This window comes from Myotis daubentonii, chromosome 14 (genome assembly GCF_963259705.1).
Source record: "Myotis daubentonii chromosome 14, mMyoDau2.1, whole genome shotgun sequence".
In the NCBI taxonomy this organism is placed as follows: Eukaryota; Metazoa; Chordata; class Mammalia; order Chiroptera; family Vespertilionidae; genus Myotis; species Myotis daubentonii.
In genome coordinates this window covers 43,079,892-43,105,753 of record NC_081853.1, presented here as the reverse complement: position 1 = coordinate 43,105,753, position 25,862 = coordinate 43,079,892, and the positions used below count along the sequence as shown (strand labels likewise).

General features: G+C 44.3%; 1 protein-coding gene across 6 annotated transcripts in view; it reads right to left on the bottom strand.

Moving 5' to 3' along the window:
- The window catches only part of LRRC3B (leucine rich repeat containing 3B), a 76,875-nt gene extending 52,563 nt beyond the window's left edge, over positions 1-24,312 (bottom strand). For 4 of the 6 annotated variants that reach the window (XR_009448564.1, XM_059664108.1, XM_059664105.1 and 1 more), the window contains exon 1: positions 23,948-24,312. The gene's annotated coding sequence lies outside the window, so the exon portion shown is untranslated. Of the gene's footprint in view, positions 1-21,697; positions 22,646-23,947 lie in introns of those variants that run through there. The other 2 variants (XM_059664106.1, XM_059664110.1) reach the window with 1 other exon arrangement.
- Positions 24,313-25,862: the final 1,550 nt, after the last annotated feature.

Genomic DNA, 25,862 nt, shown 5'->3' with positions numbered 1-25,862 from the left:
TGACATCAGAGGCAAGCTCAAAGGCCGTGCAAATTAGGAATAAACAGCAGAGACATTTAAAGCAAAATAGCTCTTCCTTGTGATATTAACGATCCATTAGCTCCTCAGAGAAGCCTTCCACAACACCCTGCTTCATCACTCCCTGTCACGTTACTCTCATACTTTCTTTTTCTTTATAAGACTTGGCAATTCTTTATATCACCCGATTCATCTCAGTACTTGCTTGGCTACTTCTGTCCCTCCCACTCAAGAACGTCATCTCCAGGAGAAGTAGATCTTAACCATCTTCCTCTGCCCTAGGAACAATACCTGGACCATAGTAGACACTCAATAAATAGTTAGTGAAGGACTTCTGAATTCACAAACATTTTATTATACTAGAGCAGAGGCTATTCTATAATCGTATTGTTTTATCGGCTGTAATAGACAGGCCTATGCAAGCTAGAATCCAGGAAGTCACCATGAACTGTTCGTCTTCGGGTCTGCTGCCCAGAGGCCTGCTTTATGTCTAATCGTTACTTGGTTGGTGGAGGGAATTTTAGTGGAGGAATAGCTGTGGAGCTGTTGTGGGTCTTTGCACCAATGTAAGCATGCTCCTTAGTGAGCTCAAGAAAACGTTATCCCAAACCATCGACAAAACCAAAAGACAGCCTACTGAGTGGGAGAAGATGTTTGCAAATAATAATCTGATAAAGGGTTAATATCCAAAATATATAAGAAATTCCTATATCTTAACAACAAAAAACAAGCAACCCAATTAAAAAATGGGCAGAGGATGGAATAGAGATTTTTCTAAAGAGGACATACAAATGGTCAACAGATATATGAAGAGGCTTACCATCACTAATCATCAGAGAAATGCAAATCAATTGAAAATTGGTGCAGCCAATATGGAAAATAGTATGGGGAATTCATCAAAAAACTAAAAATAGAGATACCATTCATGCCAGCAATTCCACTTCTGGGTGGTATTTATCCAAAGAAAACTAAAATACTAATTCAAAAAGACATATGGCCCCTTATATTCATTGCAGCATTATTCACAAAAGCCAAGATATGGAAGCAACCCTAGGTGTCCGCTGATAGATGAATGGATAAAGAAGAGGTGGTACACATATACAATGGATTATTATTCAGTAATAAAAAATCTTGCTATTTGCAATAACATGGATGAACCTAGATGTTATGCTAAGTGAAATAGACAAAAAAAAGATAAATATTGCATGATCTCACTTACATGTGGAATGTAAAAAATGATGAATAAACAAAATAGAAACAGATCCAAAGATAAGAAAACAATCTGATGGTAGTCAAAGTGGAAGGGGAGATGGGTAAAATAAAAACAACAAAAATTTAAAAATAGGGTGAGATGAGCAATAAAAATAATAATAACTAGAGGCTCAGTACATGAAATTTGTGCATTGGTAGGGTCCCTAGGCCTGGCCAGCGATCAGGGCCCATTTGTGGGGCAACTGGTGGGGCGATAGGAGAGCCCCCACTGGTACCTGCGTTGGCTGGCCTGGGGCCTGCAGGCTGGGGGCAGCTCCTGCATTGAGCGTCTGCCCCCTGGTGGTCAGTGCATGTGATAGCGACCAGTCGTTCCACTGGTCGTTTGGTCAATTTGCATATTAGGCTTTTATTATATAGGATTTTTTAAAAGTGTTATCCGATTCCTGAAGACCTACTTCTTGATTTATACAGTGAAATTCTTAGATTAGCTCTGTGACTTATCTCAAAAAGTCTAATATTTTCTTGCAGCTTTTTATTTTGAAAAGTTTGAAGTCTAAGTCTACAGAAAAGGTGCAAGAATTGCACAGTGAACATTCAGATTAACCAACTGTTAATATTCTGTCACATTTGCTTTCCCTCTCCATGTACATGCATCTATGGCATATGTTTAAATGTGAACACATATGTTTATGCATCTATGTATATGTATGTGCATATGTGTGTTATGTACATGTATATATCTGTGTGTTTATATGGGCATTATATGTGCAAGTGAGTATATGTGTATGTGTATATACTTTGGCTTAAACTGAGAGTTAGTTGCAGATATTGATGTATTTCATCCCTAAATATCTCAACAAAATTATTCCCTCATACTATAATTATCATATTCAGAAAATTTAATATTTAGAAGTATACTATATTCTAATACAAAGTTGGTTTTCAAATTTCCTTAAGTATATCCAAGTGTCCTTTATAATTTATTTTTTATCCAGGGTCCAATTAAGGACCATACATTGCATTTAACTAGAGGCCCAGTGCACAAAACTCATACATGGCTAGGGTCCCTAGGCCTGGCTGGTGATCAGGGCCAATCTGCGGGGCAACTGGCAGGGTGATGGGGGGAGGGCACCCACTTCGGTCAGCCTGGTGCTGCCTGTTCACTGGCCCCACCCGCAGCCACCACCACTGATTGCCTCCCTCTGTGGGGCTACTGTCAACCTGGGGCCTGTGGGCTGGGGGCAGCTCCTGTGTTGAGCATCTGCCCCCTGGTGGTCAGTGCGTGTCATAGCAACCGGTTGTTCTGCCGTTCGGTCAATTTGCATATTAGGCTTTTATTATATAGGATTGTCATATCTTTTTAGTTTCCTTTTGTTTAGAATGGTTCCCCAGACATGGTCTTTTGGGCTTTGTTTGTTTTTATTTGTTTTGGTCTTTTATGACATAGAGATTTTTATAGAGTCCAGTTGTTTTACAGAATTTCCCTTCATTTTAATTGGCCTGATTATTTCTCCTAACTATATCTGATTAAAGTCTCACATTTAAAGTACCTAACATGACCAATATAAAGTGAATGTGAAATAACTCAGATTTCCTAAAGGAATTTTCAGGCTGAAATGCCAAAACAATGAAGAATAAAACACTTCTGGCATATGTTTCAGATAGCACTTGATAAGACCTTTTCTGAATTGGTTAAAATCTTCATAATACAATTAAGTTAGTGCTTCCCACATGCTAGTCACTCACATGCTCCCTTCAAGAATTTTGTTGCATCCAAATTCTGCCGGTATTAACATTAATGCAATCATTTAATTCAATTGACTTATTTAAATTATTTCTTCACCTAAGAAATAATATTTATATTAGTGGTTTTGCTATGCTTAGTGTATATTTCTAATGCCTATCAAAGTATACATAAATATCAAAGAAATATATCTAAAACTACCTCCCATACCATAATGGAGTACTTAGGGAAACTCTGAGTAGAGTGTAATCAAATTGGTGTGTGTGTGTGTGTGTGTGTGCATGTAGATAGAGTTGGCAGAAAAGCCTGCCTTTTCAAGAACTAAGGAAACAAGAAGGTGCCACGGTTGGCAGGCCAAGCTGGGGACAGCATCCAAACAAATGACAAGACCTGCAGCTCCTGAGAACCGAGCGTCTATCTATAGTCCCCTGATGTCAGATTGATTGCTTCTCCATTCATTTCCCAAACCCTTAACCAGCAAGACTGAAAACGAGGCTCAGGAAAAGGCTTGTCAGGCAAACTCTGACACTGATGGAAGATCACTCTTTATGGCTGTAAAATATGCATACTGGGTCATAGGATTCCTGATCTTTCACACCCTCTACATTTCCCAAGAGGAGATAGAGGCCCAGAAACAGTAAGCGAGTTGTCCAAGATCACACTGCCAGTTGGTGGCAAACCAGGAACGCCATCCACAACTTCAGATGCTCAGACCAGTTCATTCCAATCCCCATGCTGAGGCCTGAGCCTATATAGCTATTTATACATAAAACTATACACACACACACACCCCATATACATATATAAAACCATATTTACACACACTCACATATAACCACATACATATATAAACCACACATATACACACACGTATATATATTAAAAAAAACCCATTCTGGCTTCCTGAGTCCATCCTAACTTCTCTTTCAACCACAAATGTGTCCAAGCCTTGTCATCTTTGTTAGTCACCAAACGGCCATCTTTCTGTGTCCCTGCATGTGTGAACTGCACAGCCTGCACTCAAATGCTTTTAGTAACTCTGGTCACCCCGAATTCTACCCATGCATGATCATACTATAAAAAGTCAGATTTAGATAACACAGCTCAGGGCTGGGCCTCCCACCTCCTTTTCCCCTCCTTTCTACCTCAGGTCAAACCCTTGTGCAATAGAAGGCTGGCCCAGGGATGGATTGAAAAACACCCCACACCTGGACTGGTAAATATCCAGCCATTCATTGGCTCAAGACTCTCCCCTCTCTTTCATCCCCACACCTAATTGGTTACTAAGGTCTATGGCATCAGTCGACTGAGCATCTCTCTCCATCCTTGATTCTCCTTCCTGGCTGATATGCCTTGGTGCAGGCCCTATTTTCCTCCCCAACACTGTTAGAAGAACTCCTTCCTATAGCCCTGTGCACTGTCTGCCCACCTAGCTACCCTTTGCACTAATGGCTCTCAGATGTTGGTCCGGGGTCTCCTGGAGGTCCCTGAAACCTGTACAATGAATCCATGAAGATGAGACTATACCTATAATATTGTAGACATGATTTGACTATAGACATAATATAGACTGTTCCCATAGTATTACATCATAATGCTAAACATATGAGTTGCCTTTTCTACTCGTATTTTATCACAAGTGTACAGCGGAGTTTTCCAAAGTCTTTCTAACATGGGATTTCACAAGAGAATGAATGCAGAAGCAGACATGAAAATGAGACGGTCTTCTATTAAGCCACACACCAAAGAGATGTGGAAAAATGTAAAATGATGTCACTCTTCTCACTGAATTATTGTTTTGGAAAATAAATTATTTTTCATAAAAATGTGCTTTTATGTTAACACATAATGGGTTTATTGTGATTTTTTAATGAATTGATAAACATTTTAAATTTGTTTTAATTTTTAATATGGTAAATATGAATAATATAGCCCACATAAACCAAAAACTCTTTGGGATCCTCAATAATTGTTGAGCATAGAAGGTTTCTGACACCAGAAAGTGTGAGAACCACTGCTTCAATTTTCTTAAAGCAAACTCATTTTATCGTGTTACTCCTCCATTTATAAACCACTGTTGTCCAGAGGATAAGGAGCCTAATATTTATCAAGGCCCTCAAGGCCATCCATTGCAGCTTTATCTCTTCACAGGGGTCATCACCCACCTACTACCTGACTACTCACCCCAATATACCCTGTGTCTCATCCAGCCACCCCCAGCATAGGTTGCCTCAGCCAACTGCATTGGTTTTGTATTGTGTTGACTTAGTTCCATTTGACCAGGTTTCCTGGAATTCCCTTACCTGTGGGAGGGAGACATATCTGTGGAAAACTGTGGGGTCAAGTTAAGGTTGGTCACAATAGAAATATGAGTGAAATTTGGAAGCAGAAGTGAAGCCTCAGCATTGCACATGAAAGGCACTGTCGCAGCTCCTACATGTTATCTCTGATCGTCTAACTTACCTAGTTTGTGAGGGCAGAGGTGGGCTCACATCTCCCCAGCTCCCACCGGCTTCCACCCTTAGTTCCTGAGTGTGTGTGTGCAGCTCCTGGGTGAAGAGCACCAGCCTCTTCTACAGGCACAGGTTTCAGTTCATCCTCCCAGGTGCCAGTGTGTCCTTGTTTCCTCTCACGTCAGCCCTATGGGCAACCTCAGGTCCACCACCAGCAGCAGAGGCGATGCCTTTTGCCAACCTCCTCATCAGCTCCCTTCATGATCCTTGCTCGGTGATTTTTCTCTGCTCCTCCACCTGAGCCCTGCCAGACCTCTGCAGCTCAAGCTGTCCCCACAACTCTGCAAGGTCTGATCCCTACAGTAAATCCATTATTCCACATCATTCATAATAAGCCCGCTTCCCTGTTCACAACCTAATTCATACCAAGTCTCCAGGGGTCTTTCCCCTCCTGTCTAATGGAATATCTATTTTATTTTAGTTTTAATTGATTTTAAAGAGAGAGAAAGGAAGAAAGAGAGAGAGAGAGAGAGAGACAGAGACAGAGAGAGAGACAGAGAGACAGAGAGTCATTGATTTGTTGTTCTACTTATTTATGAATTCATAGATTGATTCTTGTACGTGCTCTGAATGGGGATTAACCTGAAATCTTGGTGTATCAGGACAATGCTCTAAGAAACTGAGCAACCTAATCAAGGTTGGGATATAAATTTTATCTTTCCTAAATCAACCCAGGGTCTCAAAAGCCCTTTAAAACCATTATCACAAACTCACAATCCAGGTGGATATGACCCTTGTCTTCCTTGTGTCCACGCTGCGCGTAGCACATACATGTAACTCTCCACCTGTAATGCCTTTTCCACAGATACAGCTCCCTCCTATGTCTGAAAACTCTCTGAGATCAGAGACAGGATCTCATAATCTATATCTCCATATCCCCATTCTCTGGAACAAATGCCTGCTTGTTAAAGGACCTGAACACAGGGGAGGCAGAATACATGTGGCACTGTGGATTTCTAAGTGTCAGACATGGGGAAAGAGGGTGGATGAGAAAGGGTGGGGTTGAAAAATTCCATTTTTCTAAGCTGGAGGGTCTGCATAGAGCCTACAGCTTTTAAAGTCTACTGGGCATAAGACTTACTAGAACGCGTGTTAAAGTGCAGATTCCTAGTGCCACAGCTATGCTGTGACTATGGGATATGTCAGATATTCTGATTTAGCTGGTTTTGGGCAGAGTCTAGAACTCTTCAGTTTAACAAGACACAGTATTCTGATGAAGGGGGTCCTGGAAACACACCTTATGAACCATGAGCACAAAGAATATCATGGAAGAAGGGCTGCTTAGGGTAGTGACTTTTAACTGGGCTGTTCTGAATCCCTTGGTAGAGGGAGATAGGGAAAGCAAGGAAGACTTGATAAAAATGCAGTGTCCCTGGTCCCACCCAAATCTTCAGAATCTGAGGTGCTTCGAGAGAGGTGGGTGTCCAGTGGGCTGAGGGTCAGGAAACTTGACTCCTCCGGCTTAACTGCTTCATCAAAAGAACCCGGCGCAGGGGCATGAACTTCCTAACTCCCTCTGATCATCTAAACTCACCCCTGAAGCTTCCATCTACAAAGCAGAGACCACATGGTGGCCCTGGATGTAAATGATGAACATATTCAAGGAAAGGCCCTTTAGGGGGTCATATAAAAGGATCCTAAGGAGATGAGAGGAAACATATGGAAAAATACTGAATTGACAAACTAACAACTGATCCATAGAAAAGACAAAAAGCTGGAAGATAAGCATCCCTCCTAATTTTTCCAGAGAGTTTAACCATCCCCACTGTGCCAATGGATCCCTCTCCAGTTGTTCCCTCATATAATCCAGACCTGCACCACCCCATTCAGTAACTGCTAGGCACATGTCCCTACTGAGCGCTGGAAATGGGGCTAGTGACACGGAGGAGCTAAATGTTTAACTTATTGAATAATTTAACTTTAAATCTAAAAATGAATAATCGATTCAGTAACTGGAAAACATTTACATATAGTTGAAACAACTTGGCTATGTAAGTCTGCTTTTTCAACTATAAATATTATGAATTCTAAATACAGGTCAAGTGTTTCTGATGAAAATTCAGTGCTCTGTTCCATGTGCTATAAATATAAAACACACCCTGGATTTCAAAGACTCAGATGAGAAAATAATTCAATAAATTTCAATTTGACTATATGTTAAAGTGATAATCTTGGATATGTGGGGTTAAGTAAAATATATTACTAAAATTAATTTCATCTTTTTCATTATACATGTCTCACGTGGCTATTGGAAATTTTTAAATTACACGAGTAGCTAGCATTACATTTCTACTGTAGAACGTGTAGAAAGTGACTATCAAATGTTGTCACTAAATATTTTGAAATCATCTTGGAATGTTATTTAATGGAGGGAAATGAGGGCCCGTCAGAGCACTATAGGCTGATTCCAAGGACACACTCAATTTGGAAATGCAATCTTTTCAGGGTCTCATCCCTTCCCTCCTCCACCCACTATGGAGCAGCTTTCAGGGCAGCTGGTGAGCCCCTTCCAAAAACTAGCCTTAGGATTTTCAAGTCCCAGGCTGGTATTTGCACACTTTAATCACCCTCTTCATTCAGCAGCCTTACTTCAAACGACTTTGGCTTATTTAAAAACACCTGACCCACTCCAAACCACTTGAGAATTGACATTGATGAGAATATTCAAAACATTTCACTGTGGCCTCTGAAAAAAGACCCAATGCTATTTTGAATAAAGTCAACAGCATCCCTCTCTCCAAAGGGGCCAGTTTTGAAGCCAGCCACACTCTGTAGGTAGAATTCTGGCATGTTTGTCACATAAATTATCAAACAGAAAATGGCATTCTTTTATAATCCCTTCTATGGGTCTCATCTATCTGAAAGCTGCTTTGGTTGTAATTTGCCATGTTATCAGGTGTTGACTTGCACAGTGAAACAGAGAGGTTTTTAACTCAGGGTCCATAGTCCCGCAGTGTGTCCATGGCTAGAATGCAGGGGATCCACAACTGTGAAGTGTACTTTCTGATTTTTTTCCATTGATCTCCAAAGGGAATCCGAGCCCTAGCTGGTTTGGCTCAGTGGATAGAGTGTCAGTCAGCCTGCGGACCAAAGGGTCCTGGGTTTGATTGTGGTCAAGGGCACGTACCTTGGTTGCAGGCTCCTCCCTGGCCCGGGCCCTGGTCAGGGCTTGTGCGGGAGGCAACCAATCAATGTGTTTCTTTCCCATCCATGTTTCTCTCTGTCTTTCCCTCTCTCTTCTACTCTCCCTAAAAATCAATGGAAAAATATCCTCGGGTAAGGATTAACAACAACAAAAAAACAGGGGTGGTAGGGGGGTGAAATCTGACATTTCCTTTCATTTTAAAGGCAAGCAACAGATTACACTATTATCAGTACCTATCATGTCACAAGTAAAACTCACAGCTTTTTAAAAAGATGACAACACAGTTGTTCCAGAAATCCTGAAATATCATTTATACACATCATGACTTTAAGAGCATTAGAATTCATTCTTCTGACTATAGACTCTCACAATACACAGAGGCAATTATTGGTTACCTTCTCATCTGGTCACAAAGGGGGCAGCTGCATCTCCTCACTGTGACCCCCACATCTACAGTGCTTTACCGTCTTCCCTGCCTGCGCTTGTCTATTCTTTATGGATTCATGAAAAGAAGTCAGCCATTTAAATTATTTGTTGCAGTTTTGCAAAACTGAACAATACTAATGAGAGTTTTTAATTCTCCTAAGTTATCATTGTCTTTTGAAATGTGAGGGCTACAAGTCTAGACCAGGCAAGTTCAAACACATCGGATGGGTAAGTTAACTACTGAAGTGTGTTATTTAAAGCAAATTCTAAAAATATTTTTGACAGATTGGGCAGAGATGTAGGTCATGCAAAATACTGTAACTTCTGTGAGAATCAGTGTGTTTGTGTATTTTTTTTGTTTTTGTGATCCTATGTACTTACAAAAATGTAGGATCTTATATACTTTACATCTAAAAATATTTCGACATTTAATGTAAACAAATTTTTTAAAAATAAGAAGGGGTACATAGGTTTCTCTAGACTTCTGAAAGGAAAAGCAGTTAAATAAAACCCGCCCTAGGTATTACATGACTAGCCTGGAACCCTGACTAGCCATGTGTTTTTAGCTAGAGATGCCTGCTGCACGTGGAATCTGCAAATGTTACCTCTCACTGGTCACAGTCATGCTCACACTTCCCACTCCACCCACAAGTGAGTAGAAAGAAGGCTTCTCTGTATTCCTCCTCTGTTGTCAGTACACACACACACAAAGGTAGAGAAAGGAACATGAGTTTTTTTAAAAGTCATGGTGCACAATTTCATATGCAAAAAGTCCTTGAAGTTGACGATGACAGAGGGTTTGAAGCTTGAAAAGCAAACAGTCACTTCCTAGTAACTTAATAAATTACCACCAATTTTTCTAGAAACCAGCTGACTCTCCCAGCTTCAATATGAAAAGCGAACTCACATCTTACCTGTTATTATTACTGAAGCTATTTCCCTCTGTCAGTTGACTACAATATGCATCTAGATTTAGAAACACCACAGCACCTACCACCTTAAAAAGCAAGCTATGCACGGTTTACATATCGGGCGAGGCAGAAGAAAGTGATGCATACTGGAGGCCCGCATTTCTCAGCACTGTTGTCCCAACATTTAGAAACATCCCGGCATAAAAACAGGGCTGTCGCTTTTAGAAATTTTGTTCTGGGTTTTTTTTAAACACCAAAAACAAGATTCAGCCCACAATTTAATATTGTCAATACATGTTCTTCATTATACAACTGGCACGCCAACTGTTACCTAAGCACTTCAGATTCTTCAAATCCCACACCCACACGTTCTGAACTCATCTGCACCCAGATATGAATAAAGATGAATAGCATCTTGAGGAAACAGCTTCTCCATTCTCAAATGGCAAAGCCATGGAGCAAATGCCTCGTAGAGTCTGTATGATTTCTTAGACGGATGAGAAAGAAACCTAAAACCACCATACTTTCAGAAAAATCTCATTTCTTATGCAACCTGCCTATCGAGGATTTGAAATGAAAAGGTGCCTCAGAAGTCCTTTCCAATATTGAGGTGCTATGATTCTCCTATAAATAAAGTACTTTTTTATTTGCTAAACTTAAGTTTTGGTAAGTCAGCAGACCAACTCAGCCAGCATTATTTGCTTGCATGCTGGGTAAACAGGAAACCCTGCTGACTGTATTTATTTTACTATCATTACGTCTCCGTGGGATGAGCTGGTAAAAAAGTGCAAGCTGTTAAAAGCTTGATTTTACATATGTATATTTATTTACATATATGTACATATTATACATATATTACATATATAACTTACACACACACACACTATACTTAAAATAATTATTTCTCTTCATTTCAAACCATGATTTCAGGAAATCCCTAACACTTGATTGGTTTTCCAAATGTTTGTTCATAAACTGGATGTTTTCACTCCATTTATTAGTATTCATTCATTCATTCATTCAACAAGTAGCTACTGAGTGCCTATTATGTAAAAGGCTGGTGGTGAAAAATCAGGTATAGTGGTACAAAACAGGCACATTTTTGTTCAAAGAGATGTTTCACAAGGTGGCTAGGAACCCAATCTAACCTATAGTAAGTAACTTCCTGTCTCAGTCAGCCTAGGCTGCCATAACAGAATACTATAGATTGGGGAGAACAGGAATTTATTTCTCACAGTTCTTAAGACTGGAAGTCCAAGATCAAGGTGCCAGCAAGAGCAATGTCTAGTGAGGACAGTCTCCTCAGGTTGCAGATGGCCATGTTCTTGCTGTTTCCTCACATGGCCTTTCCTCTGTGTTTGTAGGTAGAAAGAGAGGAAGCAAGCTCTTTGGTCTCTTCTTATCAGGGCACTAATACCATCAGGAGGTCCCTACCCTCATGAACTCATTTAAACCTAATTACTTTTCAAAGGCCCCTCCTTCAAATACCATCACATTAGGAGTTAGGGCTCTAACACTTCCTTAATAACAAAAGTGCTATTTCACCTATAATGTTAATTCAATAGACCTACATGTTTCCAATTCATCTCAGAATAGTGGGACCTTTGCTCCTCTGCGGTTCAACTCCTGCAGTGGATAAGGGGGACAGGATCCCGGACACCAACAAGGGATGAGAGCTGTAGGAGCATCAGATACCTCGATACTGAGAGCCCAGGGAGCTTAGGAAGAGAATGAACTAGACTCTGAGGCTCAGGTCAGTTCCTGAAGCAGAGATGGTAAGATCTGTGCAGTGGGGCCCAAATCCATAACTAATGTTCTTGTGTAAATCAGGTATCTGTACTTCAAGCCCTGCCTACATCTTTGAAGCTTCTCAGGATCAAGTTCAATCAAGCAATCCAACAAAACACATAAAGATAACACAAAATCAGAACGACACAGATATTGAATGTATCAGAACAAGCCTGGGTTTTTGCAAAGCTGCAGTTACACTGTGCTTTTAACCAGGTCTGATGGAGTAGGTTGGATGCATAGCCATCTCTCAGCTGTGGGAACGTCAACACCCACCAAGCTCAGCCCCTCAACTAGAAATAATTCGACTCTTCTAAGGCTGATCATTCCCTTAAAAGCCTACATGATCAAAGCCAGCCTGGAATGGAAAGAGATCAAAAGAGGGGACATTACATAAATGCAGGTGCAGATTTTGACATGACCCTAGACTAACACGTAGGGCTGATTTCTCAGAGAATCCCCCCTCACCTCAAACAATCAACGACACACTATGCAGAGGCCACGTGTGCCTTTCCCCCATGATTCTGGACCCATGCAGGAGCAATCAATAACTTTTAGCTGAATCTCTGACATACAGACTTCCTAAAGGAATGTCAAGCTCCTTGTGATGTTTTTAGCAGAAGGAAGGGGAAAAACGACTCCTACATTTCTCTTCCCCCATCTACTGTTAAAATTAAAAAGGCAGGTGAGGACATTCGGGAATATTTGGGTGTGACTTAAATAAGGGTTGAGGCTGCACTAAGTGTAGGGCTCTGCCACAGCATGTAGGGCTGACGAATAATTCCAAAGCTTGTGTGGTTCTTTGCAAGAGCTTTTATCTCCATGGTCCAAAGGCTCCTCACAGCATGGTATGTAGGACAAGAAATATGATAGTCATTTCGCAGGAAACTAGGGCTCAGAGAGCATAAGGGCTCTCACCTATGGTCATACAGCTAATGGCAGAAGTATATTCAAAATCAGGAATTCCAATTGTAGAGCTTATCTTTAAATGTATATAAAGGAGAGGAAGGGAGGGGGAGAAGGAGAGAAACATCAATGATGACAGAGAATCATTGATCTGCTGCCTCCTGCACGCCCCATGCTGGGCATTGAGCCTGTAACCTGGGCATGTGCCCTGACCTGCAATTGAATGGTGACCTCCTGGTTCATAGGCTGATGCTCAACCACTGAGTCACACAGGCCAGGCTGTAGACCTTATCTTTCTCCAAGCTTGGGAACCTAGGACTCCACTCTCCACAGGGGGCTGAATAGAGCCTGTGGATGTGCTTTGTTGTTAATTGAATTAGTTCTACCATTAAACATTAGTAGCTTTCACATAAAAATCTGGATTTCTGACTTTTGGGGGGAGAAAGTTCAAAGGTCTGACCTGTACTGGCACAGGCAACAGAAACAGAGGGCACTGCAGCTCACTTCCCCAGGGATCTTGTGATAACCCAAATATAATCAAAGGCTCCCCTGCTACCCCCATGATCTCATGCTCAGCCACACACAATTCTGTGCTCAAATGACTTCCCTCCTCCTGGGATGCCTCTGTCTGTCCTGCCAGTTTGGTGGGTGTGTGCAATCAATCAATTCAGTTCAAATGCCCCTGGCTCCATGAAGTCAATTTCGATATCTCTGGAAAAACTAACCAGGCTTTGTTCGAGGCTCTTGAACATTTTCTTGTGCTTGTTTTACTGAACCTCTTTTCACATCACATGAGTGTATGCAATGCTGGGCACATAGTAAGCAATCCATAATATTGTGATAATTCCTAAAACAAAGACTAAATCGTATTTCTCATGTGCCAGATGCCATTCAAAGCACCTTATACATATTAACTCATTTAAGCCTCACAACTACCTATTATTATACCCACTTTACATAGAGAAAACGGAGGCATATTAAAGGTCAGGAAAATTTCCCCAAGTCACTCACTCAGCTATTAAGTGGCAGAAGAGAAATGAGAACTGAGTCTGTCTATCTCTGGATAGATGGGTGGATGGTTAGTGGATGGACAGTTGGGTGGAAGGGAAGGAAAGAAGAAGAGAGAAAGAGAAGGAGGGAGGGACAGATGAACCACCAGGAATGGGGAATGGCAAACCCAATGGAGAGAGATGTGAAGGAGCACTTTCTATTGTAGAAACTTTAAGTCTCCTGGCGAGGTGGGGGCAGTGCTCCGTGATGGTAAATTTTAACAACAAACTCTTGGGGGTGAGTGGGTGAATGGGAGGAGCGCTGCTCTGAAGTGTTTGATGGTATCTGTGGTGTAAATCAGCTATCATAGCTGATTTTAAGCTACCAGAGTTGGAAAGAAGACTCATGAACAATCGCCTGTGCTAACCAGCTCTAACACATCAGGGCACAGGACATGCCAAGGAAAATGACAGATGAAGTGACAGGCAGGACCAGGTGAGGAAGGACCTATTAAACCATACCATGGATTTAATCCTCCTCTATGCAACCAGGAGTCATTTGGAAGTTGTTAATGTGGAGTGACATGATTTATGGTTATAAAGAGTTAGACACAGGATGGATACACAGTCAACATTTTAGAAACCCCTATTCCTCTTTCCTGAGTAACAGTGATTGCTGCAAGGAAATTTATCAATGGTTCCATTTCTTTCCTACTCTATCTTTTTACCTGTCAGGTATCTTCCCCTCCACCTTCCCACTCCCATCCTTATTCTAGGTTCCCACATGTGCTCCAGGTGTCTCAGGCCCTTAGGGTCATAGTGTCCACCTATCATTGTAGCACCTGTTGCATGTAAGGACTGGGCAGCCTAAGCAAAGAAGTGGGTCTGAACCAGCTTAAACACAGAAGCCACCATATGAGTATAAATAAAACAATGCCAGACACATCTCTGACATTACAGAGCATAGAGCCCGAATGGGCTTTAGGAACCATTTAGCTTCCAATCATTCTCTTACCAGGGGAGAGGCAATCCATTTAACCAGCCCAAGGCCATCAAGCTGGTTAGAACCAAAGCTGGAATTAGAACCAGGTCGCCTGGTTCCCAGTCAAATACTCTACATGCACATAAAGAGAGTGTGTTCTTGGATCTGGCCTTCCCCCTGCCGCGTCAAAGGATTTCTTTTATTTTCTTTTTTTTAAATATATTTTTATTGATTTTTTACAGAGAGGAAGGGAGAGAGATAAAGAGTTAGAAACATCAATGAGAGAGAAACATTGATCAGCCACCTCCTGCACATCTCCCACTGGGGATGTGCCCGCAACTCAGGTACATGCCCTTGACCGGAATCGAACCCAGGACCTTTCAGTCCGCAGGCCGATGCTCTATCCACTGAGCCAAACCGGTTTCGGCCAAAGGCTTTCTTAAAAGATCTTTTTCTTCTACTGAGCAGGTTCCACTTCACCAACTAGAACAGACAGAAACATGGTGATATCTGGGAGCAGGGGCATCCTCCCTCAACACAGTATTATTAATGAATCACAGCCCCAATGATTTCATCAAGAATACAAATCAGGTATTTTCATATCCTGCAATGATGTCACAGCAATATGTACGCTCATCCCTCCTTCAAAGTGATGTAGCCTTTGGTCCCATCATTGCATCTGACAATATGAGCCATCTGTTTAGGAAACTCTGCATGGCCACAGTGCCCTCCCTATCACTCAAGACCTTATTGTCCAATTTAAGAATTCTCTAGATCTTGGCCTTTTCCATCCACCTGCCTGTACTGAGGCAAGTTCCTGATAATGAGGAAGTGGGCAGAGAAAGGAAGTGAACCTTTAAAAGCCATTGTGGACCCTCTGCTTTGAAAAAGCTTATTAGAGGAAAAGATAAAACTTTTGGCTGAAATGCAATATAGTGTGATAGTTGAACTTGACTACAGGTGAAACTGGCCAAGTTTACAGGGCATCTGGCCAAGGGGGAAACTGAAATACAGGTCAATGGTCACCCAGCCAGAAGCAGAAGCCTGCTGCTCCAATGAAGCCCATTTTCCAGTTCTTACAAAGGCATCCTGTAGCCTGGCTGTGGCCCTGACATGTGACCTTCTTTCAGCTAAAGCTATTCTCCACTTCCAATGCCACTCGGTATCCACAACCATCCTCCGTATGAACAGGGCAGAGAAATCCAATTCCTTGGGCCAGAGAAGTGAAAAATGATCTGGTGAGAAAGATCTCAGAGAGGGACAAGCTGCTAGGAGGACTTATGTCACAATTTTCCCAGGCCCGTCCCGATTCACACTTGCTGTTTCAGGGTAAAAACTTGGATCCCTCTCATTCTCAAGATTACTCCAGTTGTAGATAGTAAATTAGATGGTCACCCCAGTCCAGGGGCCTTAGGGTGGCAGACCTCCAAGGCACCTATCAATAGAATTCAAGGGATCCATAAACTCAAATGGAAAACTGTCACAAATTTGTTTGTGAGCACTGAGGGACAATTTAGCATTTCATTGTATAATGAATGCAGGCCACAAACCTCAAATGCAGCAGCAGCAGCCCCAACCATTTCATCAACAAATCAGATATTTTCATATTATAGCACAGTTCCTGCAATGATCTCATAGCAGTATGTATGCTCATTCCCACTTCAAAGTGATGGTAGCCAGTGGTCCCACAATTAGATCTTGTTATAAAGACATGAATAGGTCACATTGTTTTATATATTCGATATCGTTATCACAATAAAATTTGTACTACAATCTTCCATATTCCATTTCATGCATTTAAACACATCATTCTGGCGACCCTCAGCCTGTCAGACCATCAAAGGCACCAAGAGCCAGCACCGGTTTGGCTCAGTGGATAAAGCGTCAGCTTGCGGACTGAAAGGTCCCAGGTTCGATTCTGGTCAAGGGCATGTACCTTGGTTGCGGGCACATCCCCAGTGGGACATTTGCAAGAGGCAGCTGATCGATGTTTCTCTCTCATCGATGTTTCTCACTCTCTATCCCTCTCCCTTCCTCTCTGTAAAAAATCAATAAAATATATTTTTTTAAAAAAGAAATGTTTCATTAAAAAAAAAACACACGAAAAAACAAAGGACACTAAGACATAAATAGGATGAAGAACCCTTGACCTGGCAATAGCGAAGCCACATTAACAAGGGACAGGGGAATGTGAGAAAGAGAATCATCCCCTAACTGAGGAGTCAGGCTGCCTCTGAGTTATCTAGACTGTGAGGAATTATTTAGCAACGTTGTTATTGTTTTTTTCATATACACCTCTTCTTCTTTATCACTCCTATTAGCCTTATTTATCTTCTCCTATTTTTATGCCGTTTTCTTATCTTTCAATTTCAGCTTACTCTCAAACACCTCTTCATTTTCCTGTGCCAATCACTCCTTTCTCTTCCTTTGGGTGGTTTGTTTTCCCTGATTGCTTTTCTCTCTCCCCTCCCCCCCTTTCCTCTAACACCCATCCCAGCTGCTTCTCCGTTGCCTCTCTGGACCCTCTTGACCTGGTTGGCGATCAGCCATCCCTCTTTCATGAGTTTTATAGCAGATACTTTCGACACCAAGAGTCTATATTATCCCTCCCATTAGAGAAAGGTATTAATTTTGTTTCTAGACTCACCACCCGAATAAACAACTACGAAACATTATGGCAGGAGGCCACATAACTTTGTAAACTCGTGTTTGAATATAATTTGTAGAAAGGATGGAAAACATTTCTTCTTGATAATTCCTGATGACCAGTCATGTAGGGGAGGTCAGCAGACTGGGCTGGGTTCTTCTCATTGCATAAATCCCAGTCTAGCAAAAGGAAGCCCATTGCTTAGTCACTGCTAACAGGGTGAGCCCTCTGTAGCAGGAATGCTTTTCTAAAGCAGAACTGGGGTTAGGAGATTAGAGGAAAGGCCAGTGTGACTTCATGACCTTTGTGTTTTAGCTTTGGACAAATATACAAATGCACTGTACCTTCTCCCTGCCTCCACCAGGAGAAATATTTGCCCTTAAATAGCCATCTCTCCCAGCTAGGTACTGAATACTTACATGCAGACTGAAAGTTCTATCAATGACCCAAGAAAGGAAGAAAGAAGGAAAGGAAGAATGGAAGAAAGAAAGAAAGAACATAAAGAAGGAAGAAAAGAAATACAGAAAAAGGGGAAAGAAGGAAGGAAAAAAGGAAGAGAGGGAGGGAGGGAGGGAGGTGGAAGGAAGGGAGGAAGGAGTAAAAAGAAAACCAATCTGCATTTGAAACCATACTTAGTTTTATCAAGTGTTACTCCATGTGTGAGAATCACTCACAGTATTTTATTTTTATACATTTGTTTCCATTTTATTTGTAATAAAAGGGACAAAGCCTTTTATAAAACCTGAAGTGTAGGAACACTTGCATTGGACTAGTGTTAACATAAAAAGCAGCTCAGAGAGCTTAGGATAAAATAAAACCATAACTTTTATAAACTGTACTGATCTGTTCATTTATCCTCTTGGGGAAAAAATGTTTTTATCAATGTGGTTCTTTTTAATACTTATTCAATTATTTATATTAAATGAATTGTAGGGCCCTTACTGATAACATACTCCCATTGGGAAAGTAGTATGTTCCAAGCCTTTAAGCTCTTGAGAAGAGTTCAGACTTTATTCTCATATTCAAAGGCATTTCAGGTGTCATGTTGTGTTTTAATTCCTTAAGTTTTTATAAAGCATATATAGCTATAACTAGCATATCAGATATAAGCGCTTCCATCCTGGTTCCCAGTCACTTGTAGGATAAAGCTCATCAAGCTGTCAATCTGCAGATAAATTTATTAATCTTATGCTATTCCAATCTAAATATAGATTAAGATGTTATAATATTTATTTAAAATAAAAACCATGAACATAAAGCCTCACAGGTTCTACTTAGTCATCGTGTTTTCTTCTTTTTTCCCCTTTGCTAAGATCTTCTTCAAACTCCACAGAACCTTATTATTTGGCTTTTCTTTTTATTTTTAAAAAAATATTTGTTATTGATTTCAGAGAGGAAAAGAGAGGGAGAGAGAGATAGAAACATCAATAATGAGAGAATCATTGATCAGCTGCCTTGTCACACCCCACACTGGGATTGAGCCCACAACCTGGGCATATGCCCTGACCAGGAATCAAACTGTGATCTCCTGATTTATAGGTCGATGCCCAACCACTGAGCCATGCTGGCTGGGCATGGCTTTTGTTGTTATTAAAATGAGGTTGAGTTCAGAGGCTCTGGTTCTTGGATTTTTTCATTTTTAAATATCTAACCAAAACTGAGAATTTTCATTCATACTATGTATTGCACGAACATATTTATTCACTGTGTTCTAAATTTAAAAAGTTCTTTTTTTCATAACCTTTTCCCCAGAGCATGTTGCTTAATAGAAATTGTTATTCCAACTGTCAACAAACTCATATATATATATATATATATATATATATATATATATATATATATATATGATTTAAGATAAATACATACCCCCCAAATTTTCCCAGTTGAGGTGTTGTGTTTGCCCTTTAATACTACCCCACACAGAAGTAAAATAAGTAGAGGGCACGAGGGCCCCATAAATAGGATGAAGCTACAGCTAACTCCCCTATCCTCCCTGGAAAAGCTAAGAATTGGAACCCAAGATGTATATCCAGGTGCAAAAGGATTCTCTTGTTGTAGTTCCTACAGATAGAACATTTCCTTTAGATTTTGTCATGCTTGATTTCAATGTTACATCTTTTTTACTCTAACACCCCTTAATACAACTAAAGAGTATCCCACCTTCACAGAGTACCCTTGTGGGATGATCGGATGTTTAATAGTTTTTCCTGAAGAGTGGGCCAGCTGGTGCATATTTCCCCCACTTACACTGTAAAGACAATGTTCGTTTCTAATGCATTCTCTAGAAAGTGAATGCTTCCCTTGAGATCAATGGGGATGTTGGGATTCAGATCAGCCAACCCAACACAGAGGGCAGGCTGAGGTGGTGGAAAGCAGGGAAAGGGAAAAGAGCATCTCTTGGGAGAGGCTCTCCATGGCCATTTCTGTCACACCAAAGCCCTGGATCAACCAAGCCCCTTCTCCCTGACCCCATGCCTCCTTGCCAGCACTGCTCCCTCACCCTCACCTTTTCCTCCTCCACCCCTAGTTACTGCTAGAGGGCCTCTGACCTGGCTTGTCACAGCAACAGGGATGAAAATCCTGTCCTGGTGACATAAAGGCACCAAGTTTCCACCATCTGCCTGTAATTCTTACCCCCCCCCAACCCCCAACTGTGATTCTGAGGCTTTCCCCGCCCTCCTCTCTGTTTCCTCCAGCTGACTGTTGATTTGTCTCCAGGGGGAGTTCATCTTGGTAATACAGCCACAGAGAACAGACATGGGATGTTCTCAGAAACCAGATTTCTGTCCTACAAGAATGCCTAGGGGTACATGGGAACCCTAAGCCCCTGGAGAAAGCTCCCTTTGTCAAGGGGCTCAATGCGTGAGAAAGTAGCAAAGAACTATTTTTCCCCTTTCTGAGCCCCCAAGTCTGTTTGGCCTCAGATTTACATCAGCCTCAATTTAACCCAAGTGTCAGAAATCCAAAAGAAATAATAACAAATCATTTCATTGGGTTCAAAAGGATTTCCCCCCCGCTTTGATGTGCTACATTTTCTCTTGTTTTCAGCAAGCACTGGGAGTGGGGCAAGAAAGACCTACTCAACCTGACAGAAGAACTTCGCTAAAATGGTTGGGAATCCATTTAATTTTTATTTAGAATCATCTAAAAAGGCTGCATGGTTAGTTGATTTAGTTGATTTGAAGATATAAATATTCTACTGCAATCTTTTGCAAAACAGGCAATTTGTGGTGATTTACCCATTATATATGATGGTGACTTTTTCTGGTTATGCTGATTGAGGCATTTATGAAAAATTAGCAAAATGATCTATTTTTTAACAACCATTTCCCCTAATTAACTTTAAGATGCTGAGAAATAGCAGCAGTGAACATAATGTATTGATGTACAAACACAGTTTATTTGACCAGGGTCAGAAGACAGCGGTTCCAATACTGTTATGCTAGGAACACACTGCGTGGCCTTGCCCATCACTGTATCACCTCCCTGCCCCTGGACTGGGGTGGGGTGGGGGGAGTGGGGGCGGAGATCTGAGCTCCCTTTAGCTCTAATATTCTGTGATTCCATCACTAGAGATTTATTTGCAGAATACAGTGTCTGTAGTTTCTGACCACAGAGCAAATCTCTTCTCACATTTGGATCCCTCCTTCCATTTCTCCTCACATTTCAGAAGGGAATGTCTGCCAAAGGTTCAGAAAGGAAGTCCGATGTCAGCAGCCAGTTCCCTAAGTCTGCTTTCAGTATCAGGATCCCAGCCTACCAAGGTCCACCCCAACAGACTCTGAGGGGGGTGAGATGCACCATCAGTCTCCCCAGTGCCACAGCCACAGGGGCTCACAGGCAAGGGCTGCCACTGACAGTGGGCCCCTGGGGTTCGGAGTAATGGGCTGGAGGCCCACCACACTCCCTTGTGGACAAAGGGCCTTTAGTACCAAATAGGGCCGGGAGTGTGGAACACACCCAGTGTTCTCCACTCACAAGAGACACCAGCCCCACCACTTACTGGCTGGATGACTATGAGGCAGATAATTTCTTCCTGGCTTAGTCTCCTCACCAATAAAGTGGGATTTAATTATCTTCCAGGGTTGGTGTGCGGATTCAAACTAAAACAGTGCACATACAATACCTAGAATAATGCCCGCACAGAGTAAGGGCTCGGTAAATGCTGGCACTGGTTGCTATTATTATTACTACCTGTCTCCCCAGGATAGTTCAACACCCCGATAAAATCCCTTTGGTGTGGGTTTGAAACCTTCCTTCAATAGTTCTCAAAGGACATGTTTCATCTTGTTTCTACTGCAAAGGGAAGTGGCCTGTGCACAAATCCAGGTGATAAGAACAACCCCCCCCCCCCAAAAATACCGGATCCTGGGGCACCTGAAGCTAAATCTTGCCCATTGAATTCTGGGGTCCTACCTCAGGTATCCAGGTAATTCAGAAGAAGCCAACGCGCTCTCCCCAATCAGGAGCTGCACCCCGAGCCAGCTCAGAGGGAATTCCCCGGTCCTGCTCCTTGGGGCTCTGAAGCTTGAGGCTGGGCTGCAGGGAACTCCTTGCTCCGGGGGTGCCCCCAGATGGGAGGACCGACCTCAGGACTCCTCCCAGGAGCCTTTGCAAGTCGATGTCTCTGGCGGGAGGGTCTGGCCAAGGCGTGGGGCCCCCAAAAAGGGAACTGCCTTGAGCTGAGCTTTCTCCCAGTTGGTACAGGAGAGCCCGAGATATCCACCAGGCAACCGCAGAGACGGTTGTGCTCCTAAAAGCCTGCACGTGGTTGGTTTGAACAGGGAGGACCAGAGGGTTTTACAGGCTCCAGATCCACACAACCTGCAAATTCTCCTCTTATCGGTACAGTAGGAACCGAGAGCCGGACTCTCAGCCACAGGCGCCGCTAGGAGGGGCGTGCGCCAACCCGAAGAGAGAAGGGTTAAATGAGGTGCGTCCGGGCCTGACGCAGCCCAGCCGGGTGTGCTCCCCACCGGGATAAATGGAGTCCCCGGGGGCTGCACCTTTTTTTGCAACGGCAGTCCAGGCTCCCTCCCGCTACTGCTCTTCCATTCAGATGGCTGGGTTGCAAAGGGGAAAAGAGCCTCGCCTTCCGGCTTTGGCTAAAGCCTCTGGAACAAGCGAAAGGATCTGTCCAGAAGGGGCTGCAAAGTGGACAGCCCACCTCCGCGGGGCCTGGGGGGGAGGGGCCTTCCCTCCCCCAATGCCCACACCCCTTTGCCCTGCACGCCCTGCTCAACTCTGCTCCACGGGGCTCTCCCACTGGCTTGCTCCGCCCAGGTGCGATCTTCGGAGGGGAGGAGGGAAAGGTGGTTCCCACTGCAGCCGCCACCCCAGGGCTCCCCGTCCACCAGCTCGGGCCGCTGTCTAGTTGCTAGGCGCTGGGGATTCTCTTCCCACCCTGCACACACGTCTCCCTGGGGGCCAGGAGCCCCCTCCCCACCCTGCGGCTATGGAGACGGCCCCAACTCCCAGCACCCGCAGGGAAGGTGGGCGTGGGTCCACAGACCAACTTGGGGGGTGGAAGGGCAGAGAAGCCGGTGCCTGGGAAGGAGGGGACGACGGTCCTCAGGGAGCCGGGAAAAGCATCCCTGGTCCATGATCTATTCTAAACCACTCCGTCGCCGCCCAAGACACCAACGCATTCAGAATCTCGCCCGGAGGTTTGTCTCCCCTGGAGAGGGAGAGCGCCCCATGCCAGTCAGCCAGAAGCCTGCCTTCCCAGGTCCCCGGCCGGCATTCCAGGGCTCCATCCCTCTCTCTGCGCCTCCCAGGTACCCAGCTCCCCTTTACCCCCCCCCCCCCCCAGTATTTACACATTGGGGCCAGCACCCTCGGGATTCAAATCCCTTTTCCTGCCTATCAGATGCCTGCTGGGGGCTGGCCCCCTCGCCCGCATGCATTAGCTGAGCCTTTTTGGTTCCCCCTCAATCAGATCTAACCCTGATGCTCAGTTTCCTCCTCTACCCCTGCGAGCAACCGTTTCCCTCCCAAAACCACTCACTTCACCCACCCTGCACTTGCCGTTCCCTGGGGGCACAGCCGCAAGCGCCTCCAAGGGTTTCATGGCCGAGGAGTTGGGGGTGGCACACGCAAGGATGGAAGGACTCCCGCTGGGCAGAGCCCCCGGGGTGGCCGCAGCCTCCCCCACTTCCCACCTCCCCTATCCCACCACCTGCGCTCCTAAACTGCCCCTACAGGCTGGATGAGCACTGCTGGGTCTCAACCCCTCGCCTGTCTGGCGGTAGCTGCAGGGAGTGAAAAGTCCACTGCCGAGAACACAGAGTGAAATGGGCAGATGTACACGGCAAGGCAGGGGCGGGGGAAGGGTGCACGCGAGAACTAGACGTGCAACTTGCCAGGCATGGGGTGAGCACCGCGCAGGGAGGGGGGCACAAAAGTTTTCCGACTATTGCGTGGTAAGCCAGCTGCAAGGAGCTAAGAGCGAGGGTTCCCCCCCCCGCCATTACCCCCCCCCCCCCCCATTCCTCAGAAGGGATCTCTCCAAAGTCTGCGCCAAGGGGAGCAGGGGGTTTGGACCTGTCCGAAGTGGTGTGACAGTTCTCCTGCACTTGCTCCGGGAGGAACGGCCTAGGCACCCTGGGCGCCGGGAAGAGGGGTGATACTGCGCTTAGCGGAAAGCAACAGGCGGCCGCACCTTACCTGGCGCCAGCCCCAGGCTGCGGTGACAGCTCCATCCTGGCGGCGCAGGGAGGAGGCGTTGGGTGCGTCTGCCTGGGGGTGTGGGCTCTTCCAGAACTGCAGAGGCCGCTAGCTGCTCTCCGCACCCGACCGCTAGCCGGGTTTCCCGCTCCGGACCTGGCGACCTGGCGGGCTGGCAGTGCTGGTTCCCCCCGCCGCCGTGGCGGCAGGGTTGGTGCCGGGCGGCTGGAGCGCGGGCTGCGGGCTGGCGGGTGCGTGGCTCCGCGGGCGTCCTCTGGTGCCTCCACCCGGCGCGGGTGCGCCCCGGGCAGCCGTGCGGTGCACGGCTTGGCTCCAGCTGCTGCGGTGACCGCTGCAGACCCTGCTCTGGGGCCGGAGCCTGGAGCCTCGCAGGAGGAGGAGACAAAGGCGTGAGGGTGGCGAAGCGCAGCTCGTCCAGCTGCAATCGGCTCAGTCACTAGAGGGGAATCGCCTCCAAACCTGGGCTGGGGAGGAGGGAGGAGAGGCGAGGGACTGGCAAAGCAGGAAATGAATGTGGCAGAGCCCTGCCGCTGCCTGCCTCGCCCGTGCTGCCTTCTCATCTCCCAGGTGGGGGTCTGGGATGGAGATAGAGGGCGGGGGCTGAGCGTTTGCAGTGGGAGGCGAGGAGCGGGGGTGGGAGTATTAGCACCCTCTGCCGCCCTCGCCTTTCTTTCTAACACCCCCTTGCATAGCTTCACTCTCAGGATGCTATGGCCCCATTCCTTCTCCTGTTTGCCTAACTACTGAGACCAGAGCTAAATACAGCTGGCAGGGAAACAGAACGTGGTGATGGGCTGGTTGTCCTCTATTGGAGAAAAAGGAGAATGCTTAAAAATCAATTTGACAAATGATCACCTACTGGTTGCCAAGTACTACACTAGGTCGTGTGGGGGTGGAGGGAAGATGTGTAAGGTGAGATAGCCCCCTGAAGGCTCCATGGGCATATCTCACTCAGAAGGATCCCCTGCAGTTCCTGCAGCCAAAGTTTTGGGGTTGAGTCCTATTCCCTGATCTCTAACCCCAACCAGTTCAGTTTCCCAAAGCAGAAGGTGTTAGGAGAATTCATCTTCCCCTGGCCTTCCAGGAATAACGGTAAATGTGCAGCTGAAATGGAATCTATATGGCCCTTAAAATATGTTTTCAGATTAAAGCAAATTATTAGTTTTAGTAATGTTCTTCTTTCATAATTTAAATTATTTATCAGATTTGCACCAAAAACAAAAAACAAAACCAATTTGGGCCAAAGGAACTGTCCTGACCAGCCATTACAAATACCTCATTTTTCATAGTCCCCATACCTCACCCTTCACCCCAGGTAGAATTAATCTTTCCCTGTCTTTGCTGTCATCGTTGTGTTTGCCAATCACTTGCAGAACTTACATATTTCTAGATTTTAAAAAATTGATTTATATTGCTTCATTCTCCCGTATCACCATTTCCCTTCCTTCCTTCCTTCCTTCCTTCCTTCCTTCCTTCCTTCCTTCCTTCCTTCCTCCCTCCCTCCCTCCCTCCCTTCCTCCTTCCTCTCTCTCTCTCTCTCTCTCTCTCTCCTCTCTCTCTCTCTCTCTCTCTCTCTCTCTCTCTCTCTCTCTCTCTCTCTCTCTCTCTCTCTCTCTCTCTCTTTCTTTCCCACTGCAACATCCAGCATTCTTTTGTATCTAATGGATATTCAAGAGAAGCTTAACCAGTTGAAGGTCATTTTCTCCTTTAAACATAGTTAAATCTCAGTGTCTCTAGAATTAATGGGACTCAAGTGATGAAATTTTTAAGAGATTTGGGGGGAGGAGAGGACATTTATAGTTATACTCACAGCTCCTTTGGCCTAGAAATGTGAAACTATCTAATTTGTTTTCGTTTCTAGGCAATCTTTTTCTCCCACTGACCACCCTACCTC